The 18173-nt window shown below is 50.8% G+C and overlaps 1 long non-coding RNA gene across 3 annotated transcripts in view; it reads right to left on the reverse strand.

Moving 5' to 3' along the window:
- LOC143377721 (uncharacterized) overlaps positions 1-18173 on the reverse strand; it is an 83860-nt gene that overhangs the window by 40420 nt on the left and 25267 nt on the right. For all 3 annotated transcript variants that reach the window (XR_013087396.1, XR_013087395.1, XR_013087397.1), the window contains exons 2-3: positions 7165-7267; positions 6722-6843 (exon numbers count right to left, since the gene is read on the reverse strand). This is a non-coding gene — a long non-coding RNA (uncharacterized LOC143377721). The remainder of the gene's footprint in view (positions 1-6721; positions 6844-7164; positions 7268-18173) is intronic.

Raw genomic sequence — 18173 nt, forward strand, 5'->3', positions numbered from 1 at the left:
AATCTCGTCGAGGTTAAATGCTATCAAAGTGGTAAAAATTTGAAGCTGGTAATCGCCGTCGTGCGATACGCTAATTAAAGCATTCTGCGTGCACTATTTCCGGTTACGCCACTCTCGCAATCGTAATTTCGCTGAACAGTAGCGTAGATTCGGCGCGTGGCGGCCGTAAATGCGCCGCGTAATTTCCATGCACGCGCGAGGGTAGCGCGTTTATGAAAACGCGCATCGCCGGCGATATTTCGCTAGCCAGATTTGCTCGCGACCCAGAACCGTCGATGTTTGCGCGTCGAGTTACGCCGACCAAATGAACGCTCGCGGAACGATTTGCTCGCGGACCAGTCCGTTTGAGCCCGTCGCGAAAATATAAATTAATTAATTAATTCATCGCGATACCGTCCATGTGCATCGAGATCTCGATTGCTTCTATCAATCAGAAATTGTTATTCCAGAGAGAAGTCCACTAGGATTTCCTTGCAATCGATGTCGAAGGGAAGCAGCGAAGAGCAATTTGCAAGTGACTTTCGGAAATTCAAATTGTGCTTGTCCCTTCGTGTTCTGGCCGAAAGCTACGAAGCTCGCCGACGAACGCTCAGAAGTTCGAAGCTGGAAACACGTTGCTGGGTTCCTTCTACGTCGCTAGAGCGGATGAAACTAAGCGATATTGTAAAATTGCAACTGGTAGTTTTCGCTCCAAGCGGCCGGAAAAAATTGGCAAAGTTTGAATGCTCGCTGTCGACGCTCGGTGGTGTCTTCGCGAATGCTCCAACTTCCGTTATCTTTATCGCGCATTCCGCGCGGAAATTGTTAAAATTTAAAGGGAACAGTGGTAGTCGGAGTTTTACAATGACACTTGGGTTTTCGGTGCGTCGTGGATGGGAGGTAGATCGATCGTCCGTCCAATCTGCTTCTTTATCGAATGTCTGACCAGAATGGGGGAGCAATGAAGACATTTAGCAGCTCGATCCTCTTCTAATTATTTCGAATGGGTATATAAATCGCGAGCTACGCGCCGTTACGAGATCCCACCGAGGCTGGCCATCGATAGATGCTTCCACTGCCCGTCCCACCCTCTTCGATAAAGGGTATCGAAGATCGTGGTCCCTCGATCGATCCGGAACACCCCCGAAAACCGCCGCCGTCGCCTGACTCGGGCGGAATTTCATCGCTGCGCGTGTTTCAGCCTCTCACGGACGGTATATTAGAGCCTCGTCCTCGCGACTTTTACGATCAGTCATTCTTTCCCCGCAAATGTAGCGATACTAACTGCTCCCGTCGTTCCTTTTCTCCCTCAGGCCGGTCCCGTCGTCCTCCACTCTCCTGACTTTTACGGAGGAGTCAAAATATATGGGTCGATTATTCTTCGCCGTTGCGCGGAAACTTTTTCCAAAAGGGGTGTAGCCCATTAACTGCTGCTCCAAGGTTTCGTGTATCAGCAACCATTTGATCTACCAGCCTTTATTGTCTGCTGATTTCATCGCGACGTGGACGAGCAATTCCTTTAAAAATTATAGAAGACAGTGCGCTGCAATCAATGATATGAGAAACGCGCTGAATCAGAATAAGTTCAGTCGACTGAGAGGGTAAACGTTCCCGTAGGGCCGCCCTCCCGCAACCCCTTTTAAAAGTTCGAATGGCACGCGGGGTCGCCAAGGAATCGTCGAGTTGGGGAACGATGGGAAAGATGGGAACTCGTTTCATCGATTCGCGTTAAAGGGGCTCGGTAACGCCGGGGCTGAAGGGAAAATACATTTTCTGGGAAATCGTCTGAAAAAGAGTGCGCGTAATTTGGAATAATTTAACGCAAAGCGCTCCCGTGTTCTCGGGCCGCAGAAGCTACGTGCACCGCTAAAAATTCATATCCCGAGAATCCAGCGCGTAAAATTCGGAGTAATTTAACGCTGTAAATTTAAAATTTGAGGTAATGTAATACGCCAGATGGAAAATTCAGAGTCGGCGGTTCGCGGAGGCGTCGCGATCCACCCTGTTTTCAAATATCGGTGTGCCGTATCGCAACGTTTTCGAATATCAATGGTCAAACGTGTATGAACCCACTGGCACAATCTCCCTCTAAATAAATGAAGCGATACTTTAATTACGTAATGAATCAATTTCGCCCATAGAAGCCTGATTAGTTATTCCACCGAATGAAACAATATTTGCGAAATGAAGCCTTCAAATAGTAGCACAGCCGCCGAACTGCCAAAAGCGATTGAAATTACGTTAACCAGCTCTCTGGAGATAAAAACGCGATTACTTCGAAACGAATTTGGGTGCTCATGAAACATCGAAAATGCTTACTGAGCATAGCGCCGGCCTGCGTTGTTATTAGCGAAATTAGACATCTATTATTCATTCTTACCTCGCGTGTATAATTATACAGGGAACACGACCAGACCCCGCCCTATACCGGTCGCTCGTATCTCGCGTTTTTCTGAAACGAGAATTTTTGCCAACAAACAACCGGCACGGTAGCCACGTTAAGCTACATTAATTACTCCTGGCCCTCGCTCGTGTCTGCGCTTGTGCTCTTTTCAAAACGCACCGACGGAAACGGACCGCGAAAATAATTTTTATATTGCGCCCGGAGCTGCAACGTATTGCGCGGGGCTATTAAATAAACGCGAAATTACTCGTTCTGCCATTTTCTGCTTCGATTCTGCGAAGGGCGCAAAATTGTACGTGAATTTTATTCGGGGCTGAAAAGCACAGGCGAGTCTGTCCCTGGAGATGTTAGTCGATCGTGGTAGCCTTTAATGGCTTCGTTAGAATCTCAAAGATGCTTAAGCAGTTCAAGGGCCGTAAATGTCTGGCCAATCGAGATCGGTGACTGGAGTCTACGCGCATCCAGCGAATCCTTCTAAACTTATCCTGCGCCGTGCTTCATCGTTTACTCTAGGCACACATGTGTACCGCGAGCAGCCTGGATTTCCCAGAATCTCCGGTGTCTCAGCGTTCTTTTATTTGCACTTAGAGTAACTTCGCCACGTTTGTTCCCGGCTTCTCCAATAGAGATTGACGTTATGGGATTCTGGGATTTGAGTCCCGGCGACTGTTATCGGTTTCCTTTCAGAGAGACACTTTGACGACCGCAGCGGCGAGGGGTACTTTAGCCGGCGCTATTTTTAGCGTGATAAATCTTCGTTGGTATCGAGCTACTGTCCGCTCCAGTCTTTCAAGTATTCGTCACTGCAAACACCCCTTCTACGGCAGAATATAAAAATGGAGATCCAGATTCGCAGTGGGGAAAATATATAACACTTTTCACTCGCTTTCCCTGGAACACCCTTTGAGAAACCTTCAACCCCGCGAATTCCACGCGTGTCTCCGCGAAACCCGAAACTTCCCTCGTCTTACCACCGTTCGAGTTCCTTCGTTTCTCGAATTTGAGTGGAAGTAACAGGCGTCAGAAGTAGGAGAAAGAAGCAGGGAAGCTCCTCGTTCCTCTTCGAGCCGCGAGTTAACGTGGGACGGGTCCGTCCAAGCCTGTCCGGCATTCTTTTCCTCCTCTGCCAGAGGAAAGTGAACGGCGCGCGCGGCCACGGCTCACGTTGTACGAACACGCGTGCCCGCACGAGGGGGTTCACGACCGTGCAGAGGGCACACGCGAAGGCGCACGTACGCGCTTCACGATGGCAAATGCATAATACATGATCGCCGGCGCGCTGCAGGCGGTCATGTTTAAGGATGTGTACGGAATATAACGTCCGTGGGCTTCCTTTTTCAGGAAAATGAGATTAGAGATTGGCGCGCGTACGCTCGTGTTTCAGCGCGATTCTGCGTACGGGGCTGACCCGAGCGAGAGCAATTTTTCCACGACCATCGACTGGCTCGCGTCTGCCGTGGATCCTCGACAGTCGTCGACTTCCCAGGGCTCAGTAGTCCAAGCGCGTAGATTCCGCGGCCCAACGATTGCCCGAAAGATGACACGTTGGATGAAGCCTGTCGACGATGGGGACCTAGAGGGATCGGGAACCAGGAGAGTCGTGGAAAAAAAGGGGGATACTTTGATGTCGTTTACTTCGCGATTCCGTATGCGGGCGGCGTAGATTCTGCGAATGAAATTGGGTGCCGGGTGACATCGAGGATGAAGACTGTCAATTATCTAGATGTCCTGGGCGAGGGAAGGAGCCCTTGAATCCCGCTGAGTTTGCTGGTGGATTCATTTTCTCGGGTACTGTATCTGCGAGGCAGAAGAAAATTGACTGGCTCTTGTTGATGCTCGTTGTCGGATCAAGTTACAATGTAGATGGAGAATAGGACTCGTGCATCGCCCAGATTTAAATTGGTCCTGTAAGTTTCTTGGAGCCGTGCAGCGAACGTTGGTGTATAATTTTTTCGACGAGCAAACGGTATCGATATAGAGGCAAGTTAATTACTCTATCAACGTTTCGCGGTGCCGTCGAATTACGGCGCAGCGGTTGTGTCGCCGGGGAGTGTATTAAATATGGCGGAGTAGAGGGCATTTGCAATTCAACCGAGGGTCCGGTGGAGCTCGGCAATGTAATCTCTATCTTCAGAGTTCCCTCGGATGCAGCCTAGTTGCTTCTTCTTTTAACGCGGCCATCGCTGGCCCCACGCTTCTAAATTATTCATAGTTGCAGAGGCGAGCCCGCTGTGACGCAAGGCGACAAACATATTACGTATAGCAACTGCGGCGCGTCATGTAATTACTCTGTGACAGCGTCATTCGGCGCAGCCGCTTGCACTCTGAATTGAACGTGACTGTGAACTTATCAGACGCCGTCCTACGGGTACGCGGGGCAACCGTTCAGCGAACGTACCCGCGTTTATCGTTGCGACGAGAGACATTTGTCGCGAGAAATGCAGGAAAATTGCGGGGAAGAAGTGTGCCGCGGGAGTTGAGAACGGGGCAAAGAGAGCGGACTGGAGGTTGCAAAAGATTAACTACACTTGTAACTTTCAATCCTCCAAGAGCCGCGGAAGTAGCGCCAAAGCCGGTTGCGCAATGAATATAGAAAAACCGAGGCAAGAAAGTCGAATTGGGTTGCGCTACGTGGAAGTTGCAACTTCGAATCCTCGAAGAGCCGCGGAGGTATCTTCAAAACTGCCCCCGCAATAAACATGGAAAAATTGTGCTGGAGAGAATGAAATTGGACCGCAAAGGGTTTACGTCTGGGTACACTGCAAACTTCAAGCACTATGGAATAATAAAAATGAGTAGATTCGGGGGTGGGAAACAAAGTTAGGATCAATTGTCTGACTAACTCGGGAATAAAAAGCATCGATATGAGATGTAGCTGGAGAAGTTTTAAGCACCACGGGGGGAACAGCGCTCAGAATGATTGTACAATGACTGCAGGAGAAGCTGCAGCCCCGATTCCCGAAGGGGACAATGGACGCACACCCATCTACCTTAAGAATTCTAAAATGAACTAACGAAATTGGCCTGCTGAATATCAAGCGACCCTCAAAGTCCCCGCAGAGGCCGGCAGCGTGAAAAATACTCGCGGAGTAACTGCAGGGGAGCGGAGTGTCTCTGCAAAGGGTTAACACGCCAGCTGCCACCCTAAATCCCCGAAGAACCGCAGGGTTAGCTGGACCAGAACGTGCCGCATCTCCATTCGCCGTTCGATCCCGCGACATTCTCATTTCCTCGAACTCGCAAGTGTCGTTCCGCTCTCGCGAGCGGCAGCTCGAGAAAGCCGAGGACAGGGTGGCGCGTTCCCGCGGGGGTGGCTTCCCACGCTTCCGCGACGCCTCGTAAATCCATTTTCGGGGATGGCAGCGCTACTCTACCGATACCCCGAGCGAAGCGTACCCAACTTTCGCTGATGCGAACATCCTCCGTTCTGCAGAAACAATGCTTGTAATATTTGTGGATGGTATCTGATACACGTATACTTTGCTCCAAGTGTCCGCGCGTGCAAGGGTAGAATAAAAAGAGGATCTGCTTCTACAACCTTCCCCTATCGAGTCGATTCTTTCCTCAACTCTGGCAGCAACTCGGGCCGTAAAACCCTCAAATACCTCGTCTGAAAAAGTGGGTATATACGTATACTGGAGCTACTGTGCGCTTAGGGTCGTTGAATCAGGCCTCGGGTCCCGGAAAGGTCGACGAGCGATCGAAAAAATAGCCGAGGATCGACGCGTGGCCCTGTAGGGAAGCGGCTACCCCTCGACGCAGTCGAGAGCACCCTGGGGTACATCAAAAGTTCCGAGCGAAAAGTACAAATGCGCTTAAGGAACTTTCCCTTCCAGCCTCTTCCTCCCCTGGCCCCCCGCCCTCTCCCTTCTCGTTTCCAGCGAACGAGTCTCGTCTACGAGGCGCTCGGCGACGGAATCCTAAGAATCTCGTTACGATATTCTCGGCCTTTTGTCGTCGAACGTGTTAATCCACTTGCGAATCCGAGTAACGCGGTGCGGGCCACCGGGGGCGGCGTTAATTAAATTTCTTCGGGGAGCGTCTTACAGCAGTCGCCGGCGCCCCCTGCCCCGTCCCCGGGATCTTTGTTTGACGTCGAGTTGCCGGGTATTTTTGGGTAAATAGCGGTGGCGGGCGAGTCGGGTTAATTTCATTCCTTCCCGAAGCCCGCCCTGGCCTATCTCGGAGTTTCGCCCCCGGGATCAACTGCGCGCGGTAAAAGACGAGAGAAAGCGGCATTTTTGCAGCGTGTCTTTTGAGCGCAGAGCTCGCCGGGTGTAGCGGCGCGGAGCAAACACGGTGTACAATAAATAGCTCACGATAGAGTTGTCGTCTTACCGACTTGCAGCGATAGAGGAACGCTTTCCAACCCTCGAGCCGGACAATGCGCCTAATTACGAGCGCCTATTCTTGCTTTACGCCCCACTTCTGACGGTGCGCTTCTGCGATCACACATCTTCCTGGAAATACCAGTGATTATCGTGAGACTTTGGCAAGTCACGCGACTGGCAAATCGGGAGGATCATTGTGGTGCTGTTCATTCGATGGTTCTACGAGTCCTTTCAAAGAATTACAATTCCATGGTAACTGCACGCTTTCTGTATACAAATCACGGTCACAATTCGCATCCTTTTCAATCAGACGAATGGCTGTCGATCCGCAAATGAAAAGCACCATGCTCCATGAAAGTATTTCCTGCGGTCTTTTGTTCCATCGGCGGGGCATAGAAATTCAAAAATTCCGCGATGCCCTGACGAGTGACAGTTCCGTACACTTGTTACCTTTCAGCGCCGTTTTACGAGCTCGTAGAGCTCCTCCTTCCTTTAAGACTGGTCCAAGGGAGCTTCGTCATCGGCGCACGTGCGATCCTCCGATGAACTCGTCCTGGAAAAGAAGCAATTCCGTTGTTACGTCCTCAGTGTCGGAAAATCCGCGTTAAAGTGTCCCGAGCCGGCGGAAATTGGGCTGTTACGCGGTGGTCAAGTAAATCTCGTCGCATGAAACGCGGAATAGAAGAACCCGACGTGCGAGATTGGCCATGCTCGTGCCGCGAATGAACGAAACAGCGAGGATAGACGAAGGATATCGACGCAGAGGGAGCATCGCAATGTTCAGAGGGCAGAAATAAACCTCTTATTCGATAAAAATTATTAAAACCAGATCCACCAACCAAACACCCGATCTTTTAATTCACCTCAATCGCCAAAACGATTTCGCTGATCGTGCCACGACGCTTTTCCTTCCCCGAATCCTCCAACGTGAATCGTTACAATTTACCAGCACCGCCACGCGCCCCTCTCATTATCCCCAGCCGCCCTCCAGGTCCGCCCGACGAAATTCGAGGCGGTAAATCATCCCGTGCGTCGTGCCTTTTTAATAACTTGATTCCGTAACGAACCGCGGCGCGTATTGCGTTCCGCACTCTATTTATAAAGTGGCGGGAGCATTTTAAATTAAATTCGATCCCGTGGCCAGCCGTCGATGCCGTGTACACGTGGCAACATCGTTCCGAGCAGAAGGAAACGGGGCGAAGGGGGAATACTGTGGAAAAAAATCGAGCGACAGAGAGACCGGATAAAGAAATGAAAAAGGAAAAAGAAGGCTGGTAGAGAGCGGCAAAAGAAAAAGAGAGCAACATGGGCGAAGAGAGAGAGAGAGAGAGAGAGAGAGGCGGAGGTGGAGGTGGAGACCTTTACCAAACGGATTATTCCACCCTAAATCGTGTTTTCGGCTCGAACGTCGCCCCGACATTGGCATTCGTTGTCGTAAAGCCACGGTGCACTGGGGGGACACCTGCGTGGGCCGAAGGGTTTCGGTTCCCCCCCGCCTTTTGTTACTCGATATTTGTTTTTTCCCTAATGTTGCCGGCCGCTCCGAGCGGACAAAGAGGCGCGCGGTGCACACCGTTCGACATCCAAATGGAAAGCCCCTAGAAACTTTCTGCCCATCCCCGCCTGTCCCCCGTCCTCGGTCCACCCATTCGCATCCCCTTTCCTTCTTCCGCTAACGAGTTTCGTAATTTTGCTCTTGTTAACGAGTTTTTAATTTTCCCTTGAATCCATGAGCCACAGACTCGCCGACTGCCTCTCGACCAAGCAGATCCAGCCTCGATACTAATATATTTTTCAGCCTCTAGCCCGGGCTCTTTCTTTCGGTTAATTACAAATTTCTCCTAGCTCCGCCAGCTTCCTCTTCCTCTTCGCGCGGGTCGTTCCCTTTTTCATTCCCTTCTTCTCGCTGCCCCTACCTCGGGTCGATGAAGCGCGCGATGTTAATCCCTCGCGCGGCGAAAGGGGACGAATTAACCTGTTAACTGGGTCGTTCCACCGCCAGAAACCCTCCCTGTGCATTTAACAGTGACGAAGGACGGATGGGCCGTTACTCCTAGGAGCGTTGAAGGCGCCGGCGAAGCTACGGTTAAGTCGTTTCAGGGTGGGGGCTCTGAAAAATCCCTGGGAGCGTGGAATTCTCCACAATACGGCGTCATGACGGGCAACTCGCGAAATGCAGATTCTATTTTCTGCGCTGTTACGCGCAGGCCCGGGAATGAGTTGCAGCGAAGAGTAAATAAAGTTTCAATCCGATACGAACCTACGTGGAAATGTTTTCAAACACGCGGGCCGGATAGGCGGGAATCAGAAATTGTTTCCTCCGTCTCTGTTTTTTCATGCGTATAAAACAGTGGGTCGAAATCGATGTTCGGCACGGCGATGATTGAAAGGATGTTTAAGGTAGATCGAGAATTCAATTTGAAATCAGCGCGGCGTGCAAACAGCACGGTAACGGGCTGCCCCGTCGCGCTCATACGAGGAGCAGCTAAATAAATGTAAAGTTTCTTTTCGGGACCGGAGGCAGCTTCCCACGTAACGGGTCCCATCTTTCGGGGTCCCCGAGAAATCAATGGAAACTCCGGAGGAACGTTCCCAGTGTCCTCCTCCGCGCGTCCGGTTCTTTCGAGCCGAGGCGCATTCGCGCGCGTTCCCCAATACGACGGAATAAATCCGTGAATGGGCTCGTAAAATCGTCCCCATCGCGGATTCCACTTTTTTAAAGCGTCAAGGTGGACACGCACTCGGGGGACCCGACTCGTAAAAATCCGGCCATTCGAAATTTCTCGAGCTATTCCTGGACCGATGCCTCGATGTAACGGAGATCGGCCTCTCGATAATTGGCCCGGCTGGTTACTACGTAATTTTCCTATATACGGCGACGAGCGGGCCTCTCCCGATAATCTCGAATAAATCGATTCGCAGGAATGTGATTCGAAACGAACGCGATCTGCGCGCGAGAGGGAGCTTGAATTTTCAGCGAGCGTACTCGGTGAATCGTGTTCGCTGTTTGTAATTGAATAAGTATAGACCGTTCCATAACAGGTGGACAGTGATTCCAGCTTTGATTGAGAAGTTGATCGTATTATTCCCATCCGCGGACATCTTCATAAGTATGTATTAAGGGGTTATATCTAGTCAGGAGGCCGGAAAGAGGCGAATGTTTGTGAATTTTTTTTGAAAAAGCGGAAGCATATATTTTTACAGAACTTTTCGCACTTAAAAGAGCAATATTTAAAGAACATTTGGTAATTTTTTTGTAGAAAAATATTGATGTTTATAATAAAAATACAACGACATCCAAGAAGCCTTTTTAAAAACGGTGAGCAAGATATCTGAAAAACTAGTGCACCAATCTTTCTGAATTTTTGTGGACTAATTTTTTATATAAATATCTACTGAAAGACGGAGGGATTTTTAAGTGCAAAAACTTCTGTCAAAATATATGCTTCTGCATTTTTAAAAAAAAAAAAAATCGCCTCTTTTCGGCCGCCTGACTAGGTATAACCCCTTAAGGAATCGCTCGTATCTAAGAAATCTTCTTCACTGAGTGGCCTCCCAGAAATTTTTTGTAGAATTATCTAGTCTATACCACGTCCATTTTCGAAGCTGAAGTAGTCAGCGATAGCCTTTGATCGATTAGAAGTCCCCGGGTTTGCATTCAGCAGCAAAGTGTCCACCTCGAGTACCTACAATCTATAATCTATAGAGTTAAGCGTATGATTTGCGATGAAGCCGGGCACTCGGACTTTTCCCGTTCGAATTCCGATCGTGCTCGTCGCGAGCCACCGTATGTTTATCAAGCAGTATTAAACGCGAGAGCAATCCAGCTCGCGTGAGGATCGTGTCGCATGTAACATCGGGCGCGACGCGATCACCGTGACAAATACAACGAGTGTATTCATCGCGTCGGTCGTCAAATTTCCATCGAGCACGTTAAACGCGTCACCCAGTTGCGAAACTTCGCCGCTGGACCTCGTTAATAATTTGCGAGCCCCTACCCCCGCCACGGCTTCTGCCACTCGATGGTCCACTTTGCGATCCAGTCGCGTCGCAGTTCAGCCGTTCAAGTGCAAACTTTCTGAAAGGGTGCTCGACGTGTCCCAAAGGGAGAAATAATATGGGGGGAAAAAAAACGGGCGGCTTCAACTTTTAATAACTGATTCGGAAGTCGTGCGTGAAACTTGGCGGTATAAAGTCGATTGCATCGTCGACACATTTCGCCCCTCTTCTGCTCCACCTTTAATGCACTCTCTCTCTATCTCTCTCTCTCTCTCGTGGCCATTAAAAACTTGATTTTCGAATAAACCTGTTTCGATTCGGTATGAGAAAGAATCGCGAAACGAGCTGCTGCAGCATCGCCGATCCGGGGCAACAGCTCCCGAAGCCACTCGATCTTTATTCCCTCCTCCAAACAATTTCACCGGTCGACACTTATCGGCATGGAAAACCCTCGATAACTCGGAGCCCTCCATGAAACACGAAATCAACCGGTCCGTCGGGTTGGTCTCGAACAACAGCTCTGCCATTCAATCTCCATTTACCTTGCCCCGAAAAAAAACTGCACGCTGCTCAGCGCGCAGTTTTGCATGGACAACCCTCGACAACTCGGGGCCCCTTTGTAAAACACATTTTCACGCAGCCCCGTGCATAACCCCATCGACTCCTCCGCACACACCTATTCAACTTTCTCTCCCTTCGGCACCGGCGAGTCGTTGGCCACGCTCCACCGGCCACCGCTCTTGCCAGCGCGACAGATAGAAAAAAAAAAATTCGTTAGCCACCCACCCTCTGATAAGAGGGAGAATCTGCATCGTGTCTCGTCTCCCGGCCGGAGCAGCCGCTCTGTGGCTGGCACTCGATGGAAAAAGGACGCCGCGTGCTTATCTAGCTTATCCCCTATCGTGATCGATCGGCAGAAAGGCCGGGCCTAATCGCGGCGATCGCTGGGGGCGACTACCCCCGCGGGACTCGCGGTTCTTACTCGATTAAGCAGAAAAGTTTTAGTCGCTATTGTGTGCCCGGTGGAGTGATAATTTATGGACAAGCTACCCCGTAGGCGAGCAGACCTCCAAGACGCGAGCGGGGGTGGCACGGAGGTCGGCGTAAGTGGATCGAGAAGGTAGGTATAACGTAGCCTCGCAGCACGTATCGTAAACTGCTAGAACTTTGCCGAGACTTTGCAAGTAGCTCGCAGATATTATTGAAGCCCTTCAAGATTCCGGATAGACGTGCTCCTTCGCCCGCGAATATTGTGTGCTCCCCATGTACAGGACGCTGCCGCGTGTTTCATTTCGCCAGGTCGCGCATGACGGTCGCTGTCGCCCGATAAATCACCGCCAAGAGGGTGAGAAATTGGCGGTCTTCCGCGTCGCGATCTTATTTCCCTCGCCGCGTTCGTGTCGCCCAAGGAAATTGATATTTAACCCGTAATCGAACTTCGGGCGTTTAATAAAACTCGCGAGACACCAATTGTTTCGCGGACAGGGTACGGCGGGGGTAGTTCGCAACGGGGTTGAGGAGACCGAAGGGGGGTAGAGTTCGTCGAGGAACCACGTTACAAATTCTCTGCCGAGAGGGGCGAAAAAAAGGCCGCGGGAAGCGGAGGAAAGTATGAAATAACGGCAGTGTTGCTTCTTATTTGAAATTTTCGGGTGGCTCGACCTCCCGCCGCGAGCCACCCCCCGGGGGAATCAACGTTTATTGTGCCGGTAACACCCAGCTCCCGGCTAATAATAAGCAATGCTCCCGACCCCTCGCGAATGCAGACAATGTCGGATGGAAGGGGGAACGACTTCAGAAACACACTGTGTGCTTCTAACAACGCGCGCCACGCTGGCGCCTAATTAATTTTCTTTGCAACTTAACTACCACGCTATGTCTCTGAAAACGGCGAAAATTACGCGAGGGGGTATCGAAACTTTCCGCGCTTTCTCATCATTACCGCTCACGCTGAAAATTGTCCCGCGCTTGCGTTTCGGCTGACTCTTTTCTCCTTTTCCAATTCGCCACCGGTGGAGCATCCTCTCTGTGCTCGAACTTTCGTTGAACAAAATTTCAAGATGATTATTTATAGAAGAAGATGAAATTGGTTAATCCTTTCGCTGCGGTGTTCGATTTTAGTCCACGCATTAATAAATGCGGAGAAGTATTCTCTTGTACCTACTGTGATACTCAGCAATGATCTGTGGCTAAGCAGTCGACTGTTTATTTCTTGCATTCCATTCTTGACCTCCTCTGAGACACTTCTATCGATTGTTCAACAACAGTGTTCAACCATAAGTTGAAAATTAATAACTTTTTTACTCGCCTGACATTGACACTTTTCAAGAATCGTCGGAAAATTTAAATACGCAGCGAAAGGGTTAATGGTCGTCGGATCTCTTCCGAAACACCTGTAAATGCGCTACAGGAAACAATTTATTCGTACCAGAGCCAACACGAAGAGTGTTTCCTATCCCGAACACAGTTGTTACCGAAACGCATGCTTGCACGATCTCACGTATACCTTTCACCAGGACGAGCGACGAGGAGCAGCTGCGCGGCATCCTATCTCCCCGAAACACTGTTTCCTGTGACTAACGACATTTTTTTGTATCGAGAGAGGCCGGTGCTCCCCGAAGGAGCGTGTTTTCCAAAATAGTTGGAAAGTGGGCCGTGTTCACAGATCCGTATCCAACGCGCGCCAATTAATTCTCCCCCATTCGTTGCCTGACTTTTTCCGTACCCCGTGCGTGTTCATTACGTTTCGACTGTGATCCTCCGGTTCGAACGGAGCGGGGCCATTCCCGACGCAAGAAACATCGCGTCCCCGCGCCACGGAACCGTGCATTTCCATATTGCGCCGGGCTGGAGCGATTTATCGGGAACACTCGGTCGAACATCGCCGCTAACGACCGATTCCCCCGTACAAAGCGACCGTTGATCGTCTATTAGCCCCGAGACAATACGTCCCGCCACTAATTACGAGCAGCTGCTAGCTGTGCGCCGAGCTTTCGGCCGCGTTTTTCGTTTGGTTAACTAACACGGCCCTCGCGAGACCCTTGCAGTATCCCACCCCGAGGAGATCGGTGTTCTTATGAAAGACGATCGCCAGGTCGGGGCCATGTGTCGGCCACTCCGCGGTGCGCGCTTGGTCCTCCCGAGGTCTCAGCTGACCTACTTAATTACCAGACCGGCGACAGATATCCTGCGTCCAGGAATATTTCAGCGGACCGCGGCTGCCCGCTCCGGAAGAAAGGAAATTCTTTTCCCTCGGCGACGAGACTCCTTCTCCTCCGTACGAGAAACCTGACCCTTATTCACGCTCCTCCTGCGCCTGCTATCATCGGGGATAACTTCCTCCACGGACTGTTAACTGGGATAATGGGAAGGCTGCTCGTTAACACGCTCGCTGTCTTGTACTCCTTATAGAGATGAATCGGATAGAAGCTTGTTATAAATCTCGCCCGAAAGTGAGCCCCGTGACCCAGTGAACGCTTGACACGCAGCGAGAATGAACGCTTCAGGAGCTCGTGGGCGGAGCGTATCGCTGGATGAACCGGCGGAAATCGCGGTATTAATCGCAACATTTGCGAGTGGTTATTGCCGCGAGAGTTATCGCTAATCGAGCAATAAATTCCGGGACGAGCCGGTGCGCAGCGGTCGTGAAAAACGGATTTCCCGGCGCTATTACGCCGGAAATTCAATAAACCGCGGCCTCCGCGGCGAAAGAAATCCCCTTTGCCGGCGCGATCCTCGTCGCCCGAGAACTTAAGGTCGGCCAGCAGCTCGCCAACCCCCTGTAAACCGGCCGTGGCTCGACGTCTAATTAATTTTCTTTGTAACTCGATTCTGCCCGCAATCGTCAAGGTGCCGGCGCAAAGGTGTTCCCTCTGCCACCCTTTCGCCGGCGGTGCACGGGGGAGAGAGAACTTTCGCCACTGTCGTATTGCGGATTTAATAAAGACCCGCTCGCCGAACTTCCGTCCCTCTCGAAAAACCGACAGAGACGGTGGGCCGGAGGGGGGGTGGAAAGAATTTCCTTTTTCGAAGTAATCAGCGCCCGCTTCTGTCGCGAACTTCTTCGTGAGCTGTCGCGCCGCGCCGCGGGAGTGCAATGGAGAGATTCACTTGGCTTGGAGGAACGAGCGATTGGAGACAAAAAGGGACTGTTCTTGGAGGAGACAAGTGAATCGTAGGGTTTCTCGAAGACTACGAGAAGGAACAATGGCTATGGGCAGCGAGCGCTGGGTGACGTTATTTTGGATATTAAATTCGTACCATCTGGATGATGTTATCAATCTCTTCTCGACAGTGTCCCGGGGCTGGTAATAAAGTTTCTAAAGTCTCCTAGAATTATGTAGGATTTCCTTTTCATCCGAAAAAAAAACAATTACTTTGACAGGCGAGCGTCCATAAATTTGAAAATTAATTGATCCCAATGGCCCCGCGTGACCTCTCCGGGCTGGGCGCTGCATTATACACGGCGAGATACGGAAACAGAGATTCAATCAATAGAACGTGTCAGGATTCCGATTTATTTACCGGGATATATAATCGTTAATAAATGAACGTGTCGTAAATTATTCCAACGTTTACTCGGGGCTGAATTCAACGGATGCCAGAGGAGAGTCTAATCATTTCGACAGCGGCAGAAGGGCGGGGCGGGGTGGAATACGCATGGACGGTTGGTTCAACAACTCCATCCAGAAGCGCATTACGAATAAAGTGGTCCTCTTCTTCAAAACACTCCGGCCGTCTTTTCTGTAGCGATCTTTTCTACGTGTCGTCGTCGATAGCTCGACAAAGAGGAGAGGGCTTTCTCCCGCGCGAGGGAGAAGGAGACACTGAGAGCTGGAGGGAAAAAAACACGGGAGAGGATCGTGTCATTCGTGGTAGGATACGAGGAGCAGCTGCAACGGAGGACCAATGGGAGGCCGCAGCGTTTTGGAACAATGTCACCCCGGGTCAGAGTTGGGTAACCTCACCCCAGGAAATCGTGCGATCGTTCGTTATGTATACCTCTCCTCGTCGTCCCCAGGTTGCCCGTCTTCCTCGGTCCTGTCAGTTCTTGATGTGTCGTGCACGCCCTGCCGATGCCTCGTTTCCCCGCTTTCTGGGGCTCGTTCTAATGAAATGTGCATCGGTGGGCGTTGCTCCGGCTTGCCTTAAGGGCCGCGTTTTACGTTCCTGGGAATTCCCCGGGGAAGCCAGGCCTCCCTGATAAATTTCAATTCACGTTCAAGGTTCCCCGGCCTTACAAGCCGACACCAACTTTCCGTCTTCCGTGCCGTGACTGGGACTTGTTACCAAACTCGATCCAATCGATCCTCATTAGGGTACAATGGCGAATGTAAGCTGTTTTACGAGCTACAGCTGTAGGAACTGATATAATACATACAGAGGGTCCTTCGTTATCAGTGGGGCATGAATTCGGTGGGGAATCGAGGGAGATAACGAGGTGATCGGAATGAGTGTCGATTCCCTTCCAGATGAGAGGTTTCACGCACCACAGATATTCGTGATAGAAGACACATGACACGAAGCACCTTGCTGGACGCAAGCTGGTGCTCGTCATCCGTTTTTATTTCCCTCAAAAGAATATCACCCCAGCAAGTGTCTTCCTCTTCTTCTCAACCAATATTAATTGAACGGAATATTACTGTTACCTACTATTCCTTCAGTTATTCCGCCTAAATGGTCGTATTATACAAAGAAAGGGGCGAGCAAGTAGGTGTAAAGCAAAAATGTCGCCTGCCGCGCTGGCCGCGACAGTATCCGGCAAAAACTCGGCGACAATCTGCACAAGTTTCCGTGCAGCTCCGAGTAAAGGGCGTTATCTCGGGCGACCTGCAGCGGAGAACTCGCTTTCTCGAATCTAATGGAGTTTCTTCGCCCGCCGTCATATCAGCGTAACGAAGGGCGAATTACCGGGGCGAATTGTCTCTGCGGCGATGCGCCAAGGAATTCCCGGGAAGAAACTGCTCGCCCGCCGCCCACCCCCTAATCAATTTCAATTCACGCGCCACTCTTACCGGGAACCGCGTCTGCAAGTTTTTCATCAATTGGCTTAATTGCGCGCACGGGGGCACCGGTGTTTGCAAAATTCAGGCTGGCGGCGGCTAGACAGGGCCACATGGAGAATCCCTAATGGGATCTTTACAAGTTCCTTACGAGTTCGCGTCGGCAGATCCGCGGGATCTCGTCTGTCCAATCGGTTTATCCCTCTGGCACTGTGCGTGACGTCCACCTAACGAAATATGCATCAGTCGATGAGGATCCGTTTGATCCGAGAAGCTGGCCTCCGACCTGTTCGTCGACTGTAAATCTTCTTCAAGATCTATTCACCAACGGCGCACCACTTTTTAATGAAATTGTTTTCTATTTAATGCGAATGCATCGTGTAACTCGAAGGAGAGAGCGTTTTAAAGTAGACACGGTGGAAGGTTGGCTCGGTGATTTTTCAATTATTTCGGAAAGTATGTTATCGTTTACATGGCCAAGCACGGACAGGGTAATATAAAAATTGAGGAGTCTTGCAGCGTCTGGTCGTGATTTTTCCTCAGCGTTACGGTTTCCCCGGCTCGCCTATCAGCCAGCGTATTCCGCGTCGCCTTGAGAACCGCCTTCCACGCGCTCGGGATTCCCGGGCTACGTGTACCGATAAATCTTCATAAATTCCGATTCACGACCTCTATGGGGCGGCTCGCGCCATTGTATTCGCCCCGTAAAGCCACTCTGCGTTTAAAATAAGGGCTCGAGAGTCGATCCTCGACTTAAGCCGGCGTTCGGGACGCGGAGTTTACATCGGAGTCGCGTAAGCTCTTCCCTAAAAGCGACTCCCCGGCTATATAGAATCCCTCTAAACGCGTTCCCATTTTTTTTCCACGGGGGAGCAAGGTAACCGGTGTCGCGCAGGGGAGAGAAGGAAAAACCGGCGCCATCGAGTTTATCGATCGGCGTGCAACGCGAATTTCACGTGGAAAGGTGGCCCAAAGGTAATTGAATGCCGACATAGAGAGAATCTAGGTCGAACTCGAGAGATAAACGAAAAGTAACGAAGATATAGAGCTAGCCTGGATCTTCTTCGGAGGTAGTCCAGAATTAATCAAGATCCAAGTTGCTAGCCAGCAGCAAGCAAATCCGAATTCCGGATAGGGTTTAGCCGGGATCTAATTCAAGGTTCCTCGGTATTTGACACGATGAAAATTGAACGACAGTGCTCCCCCCCGTTAAGGCGTAGCCATCTCGCTTGCAGGATTCCCGTGCCGTGTACCGATAAATCTTCATAAAATCCAATTCGCGCCAGTGGCAGCCGGTCGAGTGTCGTTGCACTCTTCTCGCGACGGCGCGAAGGGCTTAATGAGAGCTCGCCGCGAGCCTCGCGGATAATTTGATGCCGAAAAAAACCTGGCAGGCTTAACGATCTACCCTGCCGTCCCCCCGCCGCGCGGAATTACTCGCGAGAATTGTTAATAAAC

This window comes from Andrena cerasifolii, chromosome 16, assembly GCF_050908995.1.
Source record: "Andrena cerasifolii isolate SP2316 chromosome 16, iyAndCera1_principal, whole genome shotgun sequence".
In the NCBI taxonomy this organism is placed as follows: domain Eukaryota; kingdom Metazoa; phylum Arthropoda; class Insecta; order Hymenoptera; family Andrenidae; genus Andrena; species Andrena cerasifolii.